Here is a 14,506-nt window from a genome sequence, read left to right on the forward strand (position 1 = left end):
AGGGTGGTTTGGAGTCTGGTGGCACCACAGCATGTAGGAACCTGCATTTTGGTCTTACAAGCTGGTTCCTCCTTGTACTTCCTGTCGTTGCTTAGAATTCTTAAGCACTTAACTGTCCCTTTCTATTAGTGTGTGTAACTGACCAGTTAGCCGGTGTGCTATTGTTTCTCCTAAACAATTTACTTCACGATAATAGCATTTGCAGTTGACCGGAGACGCTCTGGCAGGGAAGAAAGCTGACCTATTGGAAAAGTGACATCCTATGACAGTGGCACTCAGGGCCAGCCTGAGGAACCGGGGGAGGTCATTAAAATGGACCCGCCGGTATAAATATTGTTGTAACTTACAAATAAGCATAGAACCACTGCAGTGTGATGAGTGGAATCACACTGTATATACTAAATGTATATATAATTATGCACTGAAAACGTATGGATAAATATTTACTTTACTTTTTCACAAATAATTACAAAGAAACACATTGAATTAAGTGTGACATTTTTAAGTAGACTAAAATAATATTTTCTTGTAAAACTTTTTTTTTTTTTTACAGTGTGAATGTAAATGTTTATTTAGAACAACTGGGGCAGAACTATGTATAAAAGTGATTATTTCTTTCAGTTAAAAAACAGATTTTGCAGAACATTTTCTGTCTACCGTGATGTAGAAAAAAGAAATAATGTATAAATAAAAGTATATAAATTAAACCAGGTATATACATACAAACACATCACTTTGAAAAAAAAAAGTGGTATAAAAAAAATCAACTAATAGTAAAAAAAAATAAATAAATAAAAAAACTATAACTATAAGTTATTAAAGAGATCGTTAATATAGTCCAAGTGACTACATTCTTAATTTTATCAAGCAACGAGAATACTTTTTGCGCGCTAAAAAAAAACAAAAATAACGACTTTATTCCACTATTCATTTCCTCTCTCTGGGCCTCGAGTGAGTTAATGTAGTGTTTTTGCGCAGCGCGTCACACACATGACCAGCGTCGGCCAATAGACCCTTTTACAGTTGGTAAACACGGTGACGTATTTGTGTGGGCGGAGCTTAGCTGGAGGCAGAAAGATCCCTCTGGCCGCTTCACTAACGTTAGTTTGCAAGTTTTGTTAGCTTGTTTTATAACAATGACTGGAGAAAATCCGATTTTGTCTTAATGTGCAAGGTCACTCACTGTCCAGGATGCCGATTGTTATTTGCAAAAGTTAATTTTAACGGACGGAACCAGATGACCGTACACGCTCAGTCAATGGACGAACTGACAGGATTAACGTTAACGCTAACTGTTACCTCCGGTTGAGTGGCCTGACTTCTACACCTGCCCGATAGAGAAACCGAGGGTAAAGAGAAACTGAGGACATATAAATATATTTAGATGCCTATAATATAACTATGTGCTGAATGGTCATGTAAATACTTGTGTGGTGCGATCCGCAGTTCTGCCTAGCCAGCGCCAAGACGGCAATGTAAAGAGTGACACTACGGTGCAATTTTCATGATATGAATATTTTCTAGAAATAAAAATTCCAGATACAGCATACTCATTTTTCATTGATTCTTGCACCCAAGAACACAACAAGATGACTTTTAATAATAAAAATAATAATTTAAGTTCCTTATTATGTAGCCGAATCTGTGCTGGTTTGTATTGGCCGCCTCCAGTTTTCCGTTTGTTTTGCCTCCAGCTAGCGCCGTGACGTAGGCGCAAAAGGGGTCTATAGTGAGCCTACGTGGTGACGTGCAACACAGACGTGCTGCCCAAAAACACTACGTTAACTCACTTGAGGCCCAGAGAGAAGGAAATGAATAGTGGAATAAAGTCGTTATTTTTGTTTGTTTTAGCGCACAAAAAGTATTCTCGTTGCTTGATAAACTTAAGATTGAGCCACTGGAGTCACTTGGACTATATTAACAATCTCTTTAATAACTTTTCTGGGACAGCAAGTTTCAGTCCCTTAGAAGTCTATGGAGGAGTGAGACAGCGCTCAGATTTAATCAAAAATATCTTAATTTGTGTTCCGAAAAATGAACGAAAGTCTTACAGGGTTGGAACAACACGAGGGTGAGTAATTACTGACAGAATTTTCATTTTTGGGTGAACTATCCCTTTAATGACTAACTCATATTTTCCCTTGACTTCTCGTCGAGAGTGTCTGGGTTTGTTCCCCATACTGTTTTTAAAAAATCACCACAAAATGTATCCTTTAACATGTACTGTTTCTGCAATGCAAAAGTGCTTTAAAAAGCACTTTAAATATTTAAAATTCTTTAAATAGCTACACATAATATTTGTTTCTGTTGAGTGCGAGCACTTTTGAGCAAGGAAACTGATATTTTGCAAGATGATAGGGGGCTGTATAAATTATGCAGATTACTGTGTTACTATTTTTTTGTTTAACTGTTTGCAGCTTTTCTCTTTATTGCTTTCATCTCCTGTGAGTCCGTATGCTAAATGTTGAGGTCCATGTGTGTTTAGATCATGACTGAAGTGTTAAGTGATTGCCTGCTTCCCCTATAGGCTCTTGTAGCACTTGGGAGTCAGCATTAATGCCCATTATACCTCCATTGTTTGTATATGGAGACTGCGGTCAGAATTATGGACAGAAATTTTCCTCCACTTGATCACAAGTGATTACTTGGTCAAATAGGCTCTTACCCTGTATCTGCATAGATACTGAAACTCGATATCTGAGACACTGAAGCCAGTGATTTAAATCACAACCCAGAGACGACAAAATTGTCTTTTCAAATGCAATGTGAGAGGGAAATGACCACTTACCATCAGGTTCAGACATGGAGATTTAAAGTCATTTTGTTCCAATGTTTTAAATGTTTGATTTCTTGCACATTTAAAAGTCTGATCATTGAAAACTGAAAAGCCTGATGCTTTCATTAGCCACCTAAGCTCTTTCACACTGATTTAACTTAATAAACAACACGCTGTGCTGCGTGATCTCATCTTAATTTTCCTAATTGCTTGCAATTGTGAATCTCCCTCGATGCTCAAGCAAGTGCAGTTCCATAAGCATGATAAGAAAACCCATGATGTCATTTTAATTAGTCTATTCAATGGCAGAGCAGCTCTGTTTGTCAAACTCCAGCATTGCTATTATCATGGTATGCTAAATTAAGCATCAGCCCCCTTACTTTCTTATCAGGACTCAGTGACATTTGCATCACTGTCATTTCTTGTGTCTCTTCCCAGAGTCGGTGACGTAACCACCATCGGTCAAAATGTCAAGGCCTTGCCAGACCAATGAGCATCTTAAAGTTTAATTCTGCACAGAAAGGGAAAATGAGGAACATTTGTCGTTGAAAAGAGTATGAGAGACATTTTTAGTATGCGATGCAAATGAACCATTGACCCCTTAGGCTACTGGGTTTCTGGACCTCTCAAGTCGTGTACTGTAGGTGATGTGGAACATTTAGTGATTGCTAATAGCGGAGAAGCTCAAGGTTTCTGAAATGAATAAACAGAAAAGTCACTCAATCATCTGCCCTGAATCACAGAAATTAAATGACTTGATCCTGATTCTGCTCCTTTGGTGACTTCTACAAAAAAATGTGTGTGACTCCAGAGGAAACTTCCCTTTAAAGCTTTGAGTGACAACCATGAAATCTTGGCGATGCCAATGTCACTTGAATTTAGTTGAGTGTTTCTGAGAAGACGTGTACGAAGTTCTGGCAATGTGTTCTGCTGAGGCCTTTGTGCCGTGGGGCCGTCATGGAAATGAAGGATGAGGAAGACTGTGAGAGAGAAGCACAGTTACAGTGCAGCACTTACAGTATGTGAAGCTCCTCAGGGCTGGTACTTTATATGGCTGGGAACACGTATCTTAGTCATCACTTTCTTTTGTAATTTATAAAACGGTTATGAATGCCTTTCTTTAAGAATGGAATTCAAAAGCTTTTTTAAAAGCATAGAGATGGTCAAGACTTGGTTTATAACCAACTTTTATTTTTGCAGGCTATAATGTGCCAGCTGGTTTTAAATAAAATCTGATGCGCAGCATTTCTTATTATGCAAGACTTCACTGACAGCTTAAATAAGATAAACGCACTGCTCCTTAAATCGTGTGACCCAACCAAGAAACAGGATTTATGAAGATGTGAGCAGACCTTTTCTGTTTTCCCTCAAATTATTCTTTGGCTTGTTTTTACCAGTAAAGCTGGTTTAAACCACATGAACCTGTGTGATATCGCTGCATAAATCATAGACAACAGCATGGAATCCGTTCAGACAGGTTTGTTAGGGGGAAATGAAACAACCTGTTTAGAGTTGAGTCCATCTGTGCCCCCATATATACTGATTTTTGCTTCAGGCTGTCTAATTTAGTCTTGGACAGAAAAATCGTCTGATTGCTTATATGTGAATATGTCATTTCTGCATCCTTAACCACTGTGAAAATGAAAAGATATACGTTAGACACCATTCCGGGGTTCTCAAATGCCACTTACACCTTTATTTGGCCTGATGCATCCTGAACAGAAGCAACTGAAGCCTACTCACTAAATAAAACAAGGATATATATATATATATATATATATATATATATATATATATATATATATATATATATATATATATATATAACAAGGATATATATAACACTCTTCCAGTTTATTATTTTGTGTTTTATGAACATTCATACAGTAAACATGCACAGTTTATCATTAATAATTGGTTATCATCAATTTTGGCATCAATATTTTGGCCAATATTTGATATTTAATTGTGCATTATTATTTTTTTCTGCCTATTTTTACAATTAGATTACCGTTGCCTTTATTATCGGCCCAAAAAGCATGTGTCCTGTCCTGCCCCTGCTTTCATCTAATGTGCCCTTAAGTTAAATCTTTATAAACACTAATAATTTAATAGCACTGTTAAATGTAATCTTTGTAAAAATGTAAAAATGTTGTAATGCCTATATTCACTTGTAGCTTGTAAAACAATTACTTTTATCTTAGTTAATGTTTATTTATAATTTATTTAGTCAACCAGGTCAAGTAGTTGTAGCTCAAAAGAGAATTATGAATAATTAATTAAACATATATTTAAATACTATAATTAATTTTATTTAGCTGAATCAATATTACAATCAATGAATCTCAGTATTGCTCTTCTATCACCTCTTAGAAAGGATCTTTTCCGTGTCCACAGAAAAATAACTCTTTCTTGGTGTGTAGCTGATCGTATTGTTAAAGGGACGTTGATTTACAAGCAGGGACCAGAATCAAACTCACATAAATGTGCACAAAAGTTTTATTTAACTAAGTTACAAACACAACTAATCTAAACAAACACATACACACAATCACACACACATGGGCAAAATGGAAAGTGGATGAAACGGGGAACAGAAAATGTTTGTAATAAAGGCATTTAACCATCTGAACAGAACCATCAGTTTCTTAGTTTAAAACACCTTGTTAACTAGGGTTCTACAGCTTACACTAAACCTCAGTGTTTTAGTTAGATAATTGTGCGATACTTGCAATGCCCTAGCTTTTTTGAACTAGCGTTCGGATATGCAGTCTCAGGAGAATGTCTTTATGGTTCAGTGGTCCGATGTTTTGAAGTTGCAATCGATTTCTTCTATGTTGAAGGAAGAAATTATGATGAACTTGCAATGTCAGCCTGTCATTGTCAAGGACGTTACAATAGTTGTAACTTAAGGCCCTGTTGGCGCGGCTGATCTGCAACCTGAAGCAAGCAGAAGAGAGAGAGGGGAACTGTGAAGTAAGAAACTTCTATAGAGGTCACACCTCCAATGGGCCAGTGAGCCAATAGGAACTTAAACTTTCGGGAGAAGGTTTACGATCCTTTGTCTTCTAACATGGTATTTTGCATACAGTATGTAACTGGATTGAGTGTTGATGGAGAAACTATGAAAGATTCTTGTAATATAATATGTTGCATAGGTATCAACTTATAATATACACTATCATGTAGGTCATCAAAATACAAATTCGTAGATACCAAAAATGGTATAGGTGAGGTTACATTATCTAGTGGTTCTATCATAAAGCATGTATAAAATGGTATACAATACAAAGTACACTATACAAGACAGTAATTGATCATACATACAATGTACTGGAGAAATGCATGTGCCTTCATAGAAGGTATATGATAAAATGGATATAATTCATTTTTATGGGCTTATATGCCTTTCCTGTGGGGAAATGGAGTGAGAGTTACTCTCCCCACATTCCTTTGGTTCTGCCTGGGTGTTAGTTGCAGTTTGAGGGTAGTTTATAGAACTCTAACACATATTTTGTTTTTTTGGGAGAGGGGGTTTGCTGGATTATTCATTAAATACAATGAATAATTGTGTGTGTCTGATTGGAGATTTCTGCACTGGAAGAAACCCTTTGGAGAACTTCTAGGCACCCTTTAGAAATGCCAGTTTTCTGAGGAACAAAATGGATCCTATAATTTCCTTTAAGAGCTCTAAAGAATGTCAGCGGTTCAACAGTAACTCCATCATAGGGGAAAAGTCTTAAAGTGCCCCTATTATGCTATTTTAAAGTTTCCTAATGCTGTTTTGGAGTCTCCTACAACAGGTTTACATGCATCAAAGGCCAAAAAACTGTTAATTTTCTCATAATATATATTTGCACATCACCACATTTTTCAGTGATTCTCAAACAACTCGTCAGATGAATCAATCTCTCTAAATCCCTCCTTTCCGTGAGCTACTCTGCTCTGATTGGCCAGATGGCTCAGTCTGCTGTGAATGGTCTACCGTGTACAGCGCGCATGTCGAAAACAAAAATGCCCATTGCCATAACAACGTCAGCTCTGCTTGTCCTGAGGCTTCCTACACCGTAAACTAAACACAGTAACGAACAATGACGTTGATTTTACCATATCAATCCGAGCGCGAGTCCAATAATAAAACATTGGAAGAACTAGTTATTCAACCCGAACCTCCATTGCAAGGATGAATCAAGCAGGATGTTTCAGTGATACACTACTCAGTTTGAGGTACATTATATGAGATGTTGCAACTGTAATTCCTCACCATCAGCATTAACAAGTGCATGTCCATCAACAAACCGATTATTTTACTTATAACGTTACTTATTTATTTACAGAGTATTTGTCTAATTTATTGCGGTGAACATGTGAAGACTTCAGATGCAAAAGTATGGGATGATTATAGTATCAATATGATTTACACGTGCAAGCACACTTATCAATGAACTTGATACATATTGCAGAAATGTTTTATCCATGCCTTTCAACTTGTGTGTGCAAAATTCAAAATTGAATGAATGTGAAGCAATTCGTACAAATAGAGATATTTTTATGAATACAAATGTTTTCCTTTGTATTAGTGTATCATAATTTGCGCATGCAACACAGAAGATGTGCATGTGTGGATCAGGTGACACGCGTGCATTCATTGACATCTTTTCTGAATCGATCTCATTTGATTCATTTGGATTTTGAGACTTTCTTTTCGCGGTTTTTAAGCATTTCACACAACCCACACACAAACAACTACAAATGAATAGGCCTGGTGCTAATTATTAATGTGTGCACAACTACCCATCTATTTGACAAATTAACAAATGTGCGTCACTACATTTAAACTAATACAATACAACTTGTGTGTGCAAAATCCAAAATCACATGAATGTGCAGCATTTTATACAAATAGAGACATAGTTGTTAATACAAAACCTCGATTTTGTATTAATGTAGGCCAGAATTTGCGCATGCAACAAGTAAGACGTGCATTTGTGGATCAGGTGACACGCGTGCATTCATTGACTCGTTTCTGAGTCGATCCTATTTGATTCATTTGGATTTTGAGACTTTCATTTTGCGGTTTCGCCTTGCACGATCCACACACAGATGTCTGAGGAAACTTGCTACCACTAGATGGCAGTATTCTGCTAAAACAGACAATGGCAGCGTAATCAAGCGTTCTTCCTCATTTAAGACGCTTAATGTGAGTGATATTGAAGCACCACATTTAGTACACAATACTGGCCTACCTTATTGATAAAGCATACTTTATAGAGGCAAACAGATTGCATCAGATTATGAACAACACCCATAGAAAAACATTATAAAACGCTTAACGTTTAATAGCGCGTTGCATGTTCAATAAGGTGTATTGTCTACTGAGTTTAAATATCACCGTCTTACTGCATTGACGTTAAGCTTTTTCTTTATAATATGCGCTATGGGAGGAAAACTATATAGCCTACAGACAAGAGCCTATATGAACGCGACGCGCGGTCTTTCACGCGACGATTTTCGCAGTACATTTGTTTTCCATTGACCCATAAGCCACTGTTATAGGCTATATGAGTTTTAACAATATGCAACCATTGTATATCGACATGAAATGTTAATTGAAAATCAGCTGGCCCTGTGTGTGTAGCTGCATATTTATACATGAGAATGATTTGACACGCTAACCACAGCTCATGATGCACAAGGGAACGTCAGCCAATTCCACTGCGTTAAAACGTATAATTTGTTTTAATTAAAATTACTTTTAATATTTAAAAACAGACATTTTCAAATTCCAAAGCTCGTAGAAGGTTCCTGTAAGACTGACTTACAGGTAAAATTTGCATTTACTATCATTTGAATGAATGACTGGACGTTTATATTTTTTTGACTGCATGGATTGCAGATGGTCCCTTTAGAAAATGCGGCGAATATCAAAACCTAAAACTTGCTTCACTGAGCTCTCGGACCGGTTGCTCTCCCATACCAACGCATTCTCATCCTTGGGCGTCATATACTGATGCTTTTGACATTTCGTCTACATTGAACGCACATGGCACCCTTTAGCGTCAATATGAGACACACAGAGCTTTGTTCGGTTATGGGTAGGTTTAGGTCTGGGGTAGGGTTAGGGTTAGACCGCTAGGAGGCGCCTTCTGGCCCATTTCTATCTGCGTCTCATATTGACGCTAAAGGGTGCCATGTGCGTTCGATGTAGACGAAATGTCAAAAGCGTCAATATATGACGCCCTAGGATGAGAACGGGCTGCCCATACACACGCAAAGTTAAGCGCAACTGCAGAATTTCATGTTAAGCTTTTTCTTTTAACAGGCTTAGGAAGGAAAATGCCATTAACGTGAAACGCCGCGCGTCGCGTTCATATAGGCTCTTGTCTGTAGGCTATAGTTTTCCTCCCATAGCGCATATTATAAAGAAAAAGCTTAACGTCAATGCAGTAAGACGGTGATATTTAAACTCAGTAGCCAATACACCTTATTGAACATGCAACGCGCTATTACACGTTAAGCGTTTTATAATGTTTTTCTATGGGTGTTGTTCATAATCTGATTTAATCTGTTTGCCTCTATAAAGTATGCTTTATTAATAAGGTAGGCCAGTATTGTGTACTAAATGTGGTGCTTCAATATCACTCAAATTAAGCGTCTTGAAATGGGGAAGACCGCATGATTACGCTGCCATTGTCTGTTTTAGCAGAATACTGCCATCTAGTGGTAGCAAGTTTCCTCAGACATCTGTGTGTGGATCGTGCAAGGCGAAACCGCGAAATGAAAGTCTCAAAATCCAAATGAATCAAATAGGATCGACTCAGAAACGAGTCAATGAATGCACGCGTGTCATCTCATCCACAAATACACGTCTTACTTGTTGCATGCGCAAATTCTGGCCTACATTAATACAAAATCGAGGTTTTGTATTAACACCTATGTCTCTATTTCGCAATTCATGTGATTTTGGATTTTGCACACACAAGTTGTATTGTATTAGTTTAAATGTAGTGACGCACATTTGTGAATTTGTCAAATAGATGGGTAGTTGTGCACACATTAATAATTAGCACCAGGCCTATTCATTTGTAGTTGTTTGTGTGTGGGTTGTGAAATGCTTAAAAACCGCGAAAAGAAAGTCTCAAAATCCAAATGAATCAAATGAGATCGACTCAGAAAAGATGTCAATGAATGCACGCGTGTCACCTGATCCACACATGCACATCTTCTGTGTTGCATGCGCAAATTATGATACACTAATACAAAGGAAAAATGTCTCTATTTGTACAAATTGCTTCAAATTCATTCAATTTTGAATTTTGCACACGCAAGTTGAAAGGCATGGATAAAACATTTCTGCAACATGTATCAAGTTCATTGATAAGTGTGCTTGCACGTGTCAATCATATTGATACTATAATCATCCCATACAAAAGCCTCTAAGTGCCATCTAAAATGTTCTTCTAGAATGATCATTTTTATCAAGCTTGTATGTTTATGTTCAGTTATTTCACTTTAATGGCAATGAAAATGACCTAAATATGAAATTACTGAACCTAAATATGCAAGCTTGATTAAAATGCTCATTTTAGAAGAAAATTTCAGATGGCAATTAGAGGCTTTTGCATCTGAACTCTTCATGTGGAAACTGTATCAATAACAGTGCATTCATTAGCCGAGCTGTAGCGTGAATGACTGATGTAACATAAACGTTGGTAAAACAAATCTTGCTCCATGGTTAATCTTTCCTCAAAGTAGTGAGAACAACAGACAACCTGCATTAATAGACACAGTTTTAGGTAATAGTGGCCCACAACTGATTAGCAGAAGTATTTCAGTAAGACAGTAATAGTGTGAGTTAACCAGTTAGCAGGAGACCTACACAATAAAAAAACTCAAAACTAAGTATTTTGAACACAATCTTTCAAGAGCTAGCGGTTTGCGAATCCTGCATTGAACTCTGAGATTGAGATGAATTGAGATTTGAGAAGCAGTCTTCAGTAAAATTAAGGTATCTGCTGTGGTATCATGGTAAAGATGAATTTTAACCACTGATTCTTCAAATGCTCATCCATGGACAGTGGAAAAAAACTGGCTTTACATTGTAGAGCACAGTGTCTTCTCAGCATGATGCTATCCAGCATCCACAGGGATCAGCTGTTGGTTTGAGGGGGTTCAAGTTTTCCCTGGTGTCTGCGTGGACAATAAGTGGGCGGGCAATATGCTAATGTTTTGTCTTGACGTCACAACGAAACGGCTTATGACTCTTTTGAAAAAAAAAAAACATTTCATTGACTCAGGTCGACTCTTACTTTTGAAAGACAATACTTTTATATACGGTGCACTTTCAGATTTAAAACTTTGCAGGATGTTTTCATTCACTTAGAGCTTTGTTACACACTACATGAAAGGTCATTTTCAAAAATCCATAAGTGGCACTTTAAGGAATGTATCAGTATGGCTATTAGAGTTGAGCGTGACCTAACTATTTTAACTCTCGTTTCTGATATTTATCATTTGTAAATTTTATAATTGTAACAATACCATATCAAAATTCTAAATGCTAAAAGGTAAATTAAATATGTGATTATCCTAGCTGCAATAAAAAAAAAGAAAAGAAAAAGAATGATGACTTGTCAATCTCTTTGTGGGAAGAGCAGGTGCATCATACTGGGGTTTGACAGATTTGAATGGCACGGTGTAGCAGGTGTTTATTGACATCAGCTTACTAGGTTCTAAGGAAAAACTAGGGTTATTAATTGATTCTAAACAATGCTTTACCAAATCATACATTTAAGCAGAAGTTGTGTTCATTTTTTCTATAAAAAATGTTTTTCTTAAAAAAAAAAATACTCTAATACTATAATGCCCTCTTTGTCAGTCAAGCATGATTGACAGGAGACCCAGTACCAGTGTCAAACCCAAGTGTCTGACCAGTCTACTTATTGCCATGTCATGAATCAAAGGCTGATATTGTAATGCTATTCCAACTCTATCTTGAGGCTCAGAAAACCTTGATTTGTTCACTTGCTACTCCACGTGTTTTTTTAAATAAAATGTATTCAAGGTTATGACTTAAGACACCTTTGGATTAGTAGACCTATGTTAGACATTCATTAATATTACACTTGTTTTGTACCCCTGGCTGCAGCTTGCTCTGTTTAAGACTCCAAGGAACATATTGAACACCTCATTAGCAGAAGTCGAAGGGTCACTGTAGGGTTACATTGTAGATGAGTCGATAATGCCCAAAAGACGTGTTTTGAAATGTTAAATGAACATTGCCAGTTTGTAAATGTCTGTTTTACAGTTATGCTGTCCATCCTCAACTAATGGTGCCTCAGATTCCCTATCCTTGCTATTGATGCTTACTTCCAAGAAAAATTCACACATTGGCTTTTTCTTTTCTTTTTTTAAATGCAGACATTTACACCGTTTGTAATGCAAGCGGTCAGGATTGAAGTTGCTTAGAATCAATTCTTACAGTAATGCTCCATCCCAGTCTAGCAATCACTTTTCAATTGATTTCCGAAAGCACACAGGTTTTAGACAAACCTATTTTCTTAATAACAGAAAGAGTTTAGATGTGCAACAATTACATTCACTTACCCCATTTTTAAGGAAACAAGTAATACAGATTTTTCTCTCTGAAAACTGCTGGCAGTTATTTTTCATTTTGGTTGGATTTACTGTTCGTTCAATTTTAGGCTGTGCATGCTTTGCTTTCATTTAGATGTTGATGTAGAGTACTCATCAGTTGTTTTCTCTCCACACCCTGGCAGAGGAAGCTCATGGGATTGTTTGTGTATATTGGTAATGTCTCTGAGTGACCTGAGGCTATGTCAGAGATGGTGGCAGGTGAAGCCCATGAGGCTAGCTGTTTATTTCCTACTGGCATTTACAAATGTGACATGTTGATGTGATAATTGAAAGAAGGCCAGACTTTTTGGAGGAAACCTTAGCGGTGACTCACCACAGCAGCTTGTTTTACCTATACATCTCTGCCGTCATTAGAAGAGTGAAGACATTATGTGCTGTTGAGGTCACTCTGCAGGCCGTGACTGGCAACCTATAGCATCAATTTTTCAAGATTTGACTGACACGCTCATGCTCCAAATTCAACATTTGTGCTGTTACAAATTGAAACAATTGTGCGTCAAGCTAATGCAAAAAGCTGATTTTATTGTTTTGCATGCATTTTTTTCAAAAATAAACCTATTGATGATGCTTTTTTAAATTAATTTAAAAAAGATTACAAAAAAATTATTTGAAAAATAAATCATTTTAATATTTAAAAGAAATGAATTTGAAGCATAAAGTAAAAACAGGGTGATACCACTGTCCTGATATCATAATGAAGAAAAAAAGTCTCATTAAAGAATGGAATTCTTGAAATTGATCTTTTATTATTATTTCTTAGAATTTAGTTATCACATACAACGGCTGTGTCATGCTCAGTAAGTCTATAAAAATATCAGGTAAGTTGATGTTTGTATGACAAGGCAAGGTTCAGATTGTAAAATGTCATGAGGTGGGACTACCAAACACTTAATAATATTCCCTAAAACACACTTCTGCTAAAAGGTATAGAGTTGTTTTGTGACATAAGATCTAGGCAACTTCTGCACCTTGCCATTGATTTTCTAAAACTCATGTTGTCTGCAGCCATTTGTGACTCAGTCCTCCAAGTCACTTTCTTTTCTGTTCCACCAGGCTCCTTGGGTGATTAAATAATTTACCTCATTGTGTGGGTTTGTCCAGGAAAGGAAATGTAATTGAACGTTTAATTACCATTCTGGAGGCAAAACTGATCCATTCCCCTGCCTTTTTTCTTTCCATGTGAGTGGAAGGATTTTCTCTGTACAATACGTTTCACATTGATCGAGCACATTGATTGCTAATTTGCAGTTCAATTTGCATGTGAAGAACTTGACGACTCATGGTCCATCTTTTGATGGACAGTCTGCTATCAACACTTTCCATATGTTAGTAAATAATGAATATTCCTTGGGGCTAGCTATCTTTTTTTGTAAATTACTTTCATGTGGGTTCCTTTGTGTTTTGACAAACCCCAGGGCTTTATAGGTGAATGGCACAGAAATGCTTGCTTATTTATTGGATCATTCTCATCCTCTCATATGCACTGACACTGAAAGAATGACATTTGAGGAGTCATTTTTTAAGCTTCTGCTGGAATAGTCTGGTGGGCTATATCCTTATCTTTTATTAAGGCTCTGAGAGTAAACTCTGACCTTGCACTCCATGTACTGTATCTAAGAGCACAGCTTGTTTCCAGTATCACCTCTAGTAGAATGAGATCTGATGAACCACAAAGCTCAACATTTGGCAGAATGTGATAAGCATGTTGCTCTGTCACTGGTGTTTATGCTGTGGAAAATCATCTGAGAAACTCTTATCAGGAATATTTGCTGAATTTTGTTGTTTTGTTGTCTAGATGAAAGATTTAGAACGCATGTATGAACAAACGGTCAATTTAATTTGTACTTCTCGTCATCTATCATGCTTTCTGAGCGAGTGGAGGGAAAAGCGCTTTCAGCATGAATCACGTGATAACTTTTGCTTTTTGATATCTCATGCACAGTATTTTTCAAATGGTGAATCCATATTCAAATTATAATTAGGAGAAACATTATTAGCAATGCACAAAAAGGTTCCTTGGCCTAGATGTTTGAAAACACAGTAGTCATGCTGTTTAATGTCAGCCTTTGACAT

The sequence above is a fragment of the Scardinius erythrophthalmus genome, assembly GCF_964197995.2.
Source record: "Scardinius erythrophthalmus genome assembly, chromosome: 3".
In the NCBI taxonomy this organism is placed as follows: Eukaryota; Metazoa; Chordata; class Actinopteri; order Cypriniformes; family Leuciscidae; genus Scardinius; species Scardinius erythrophthalmus.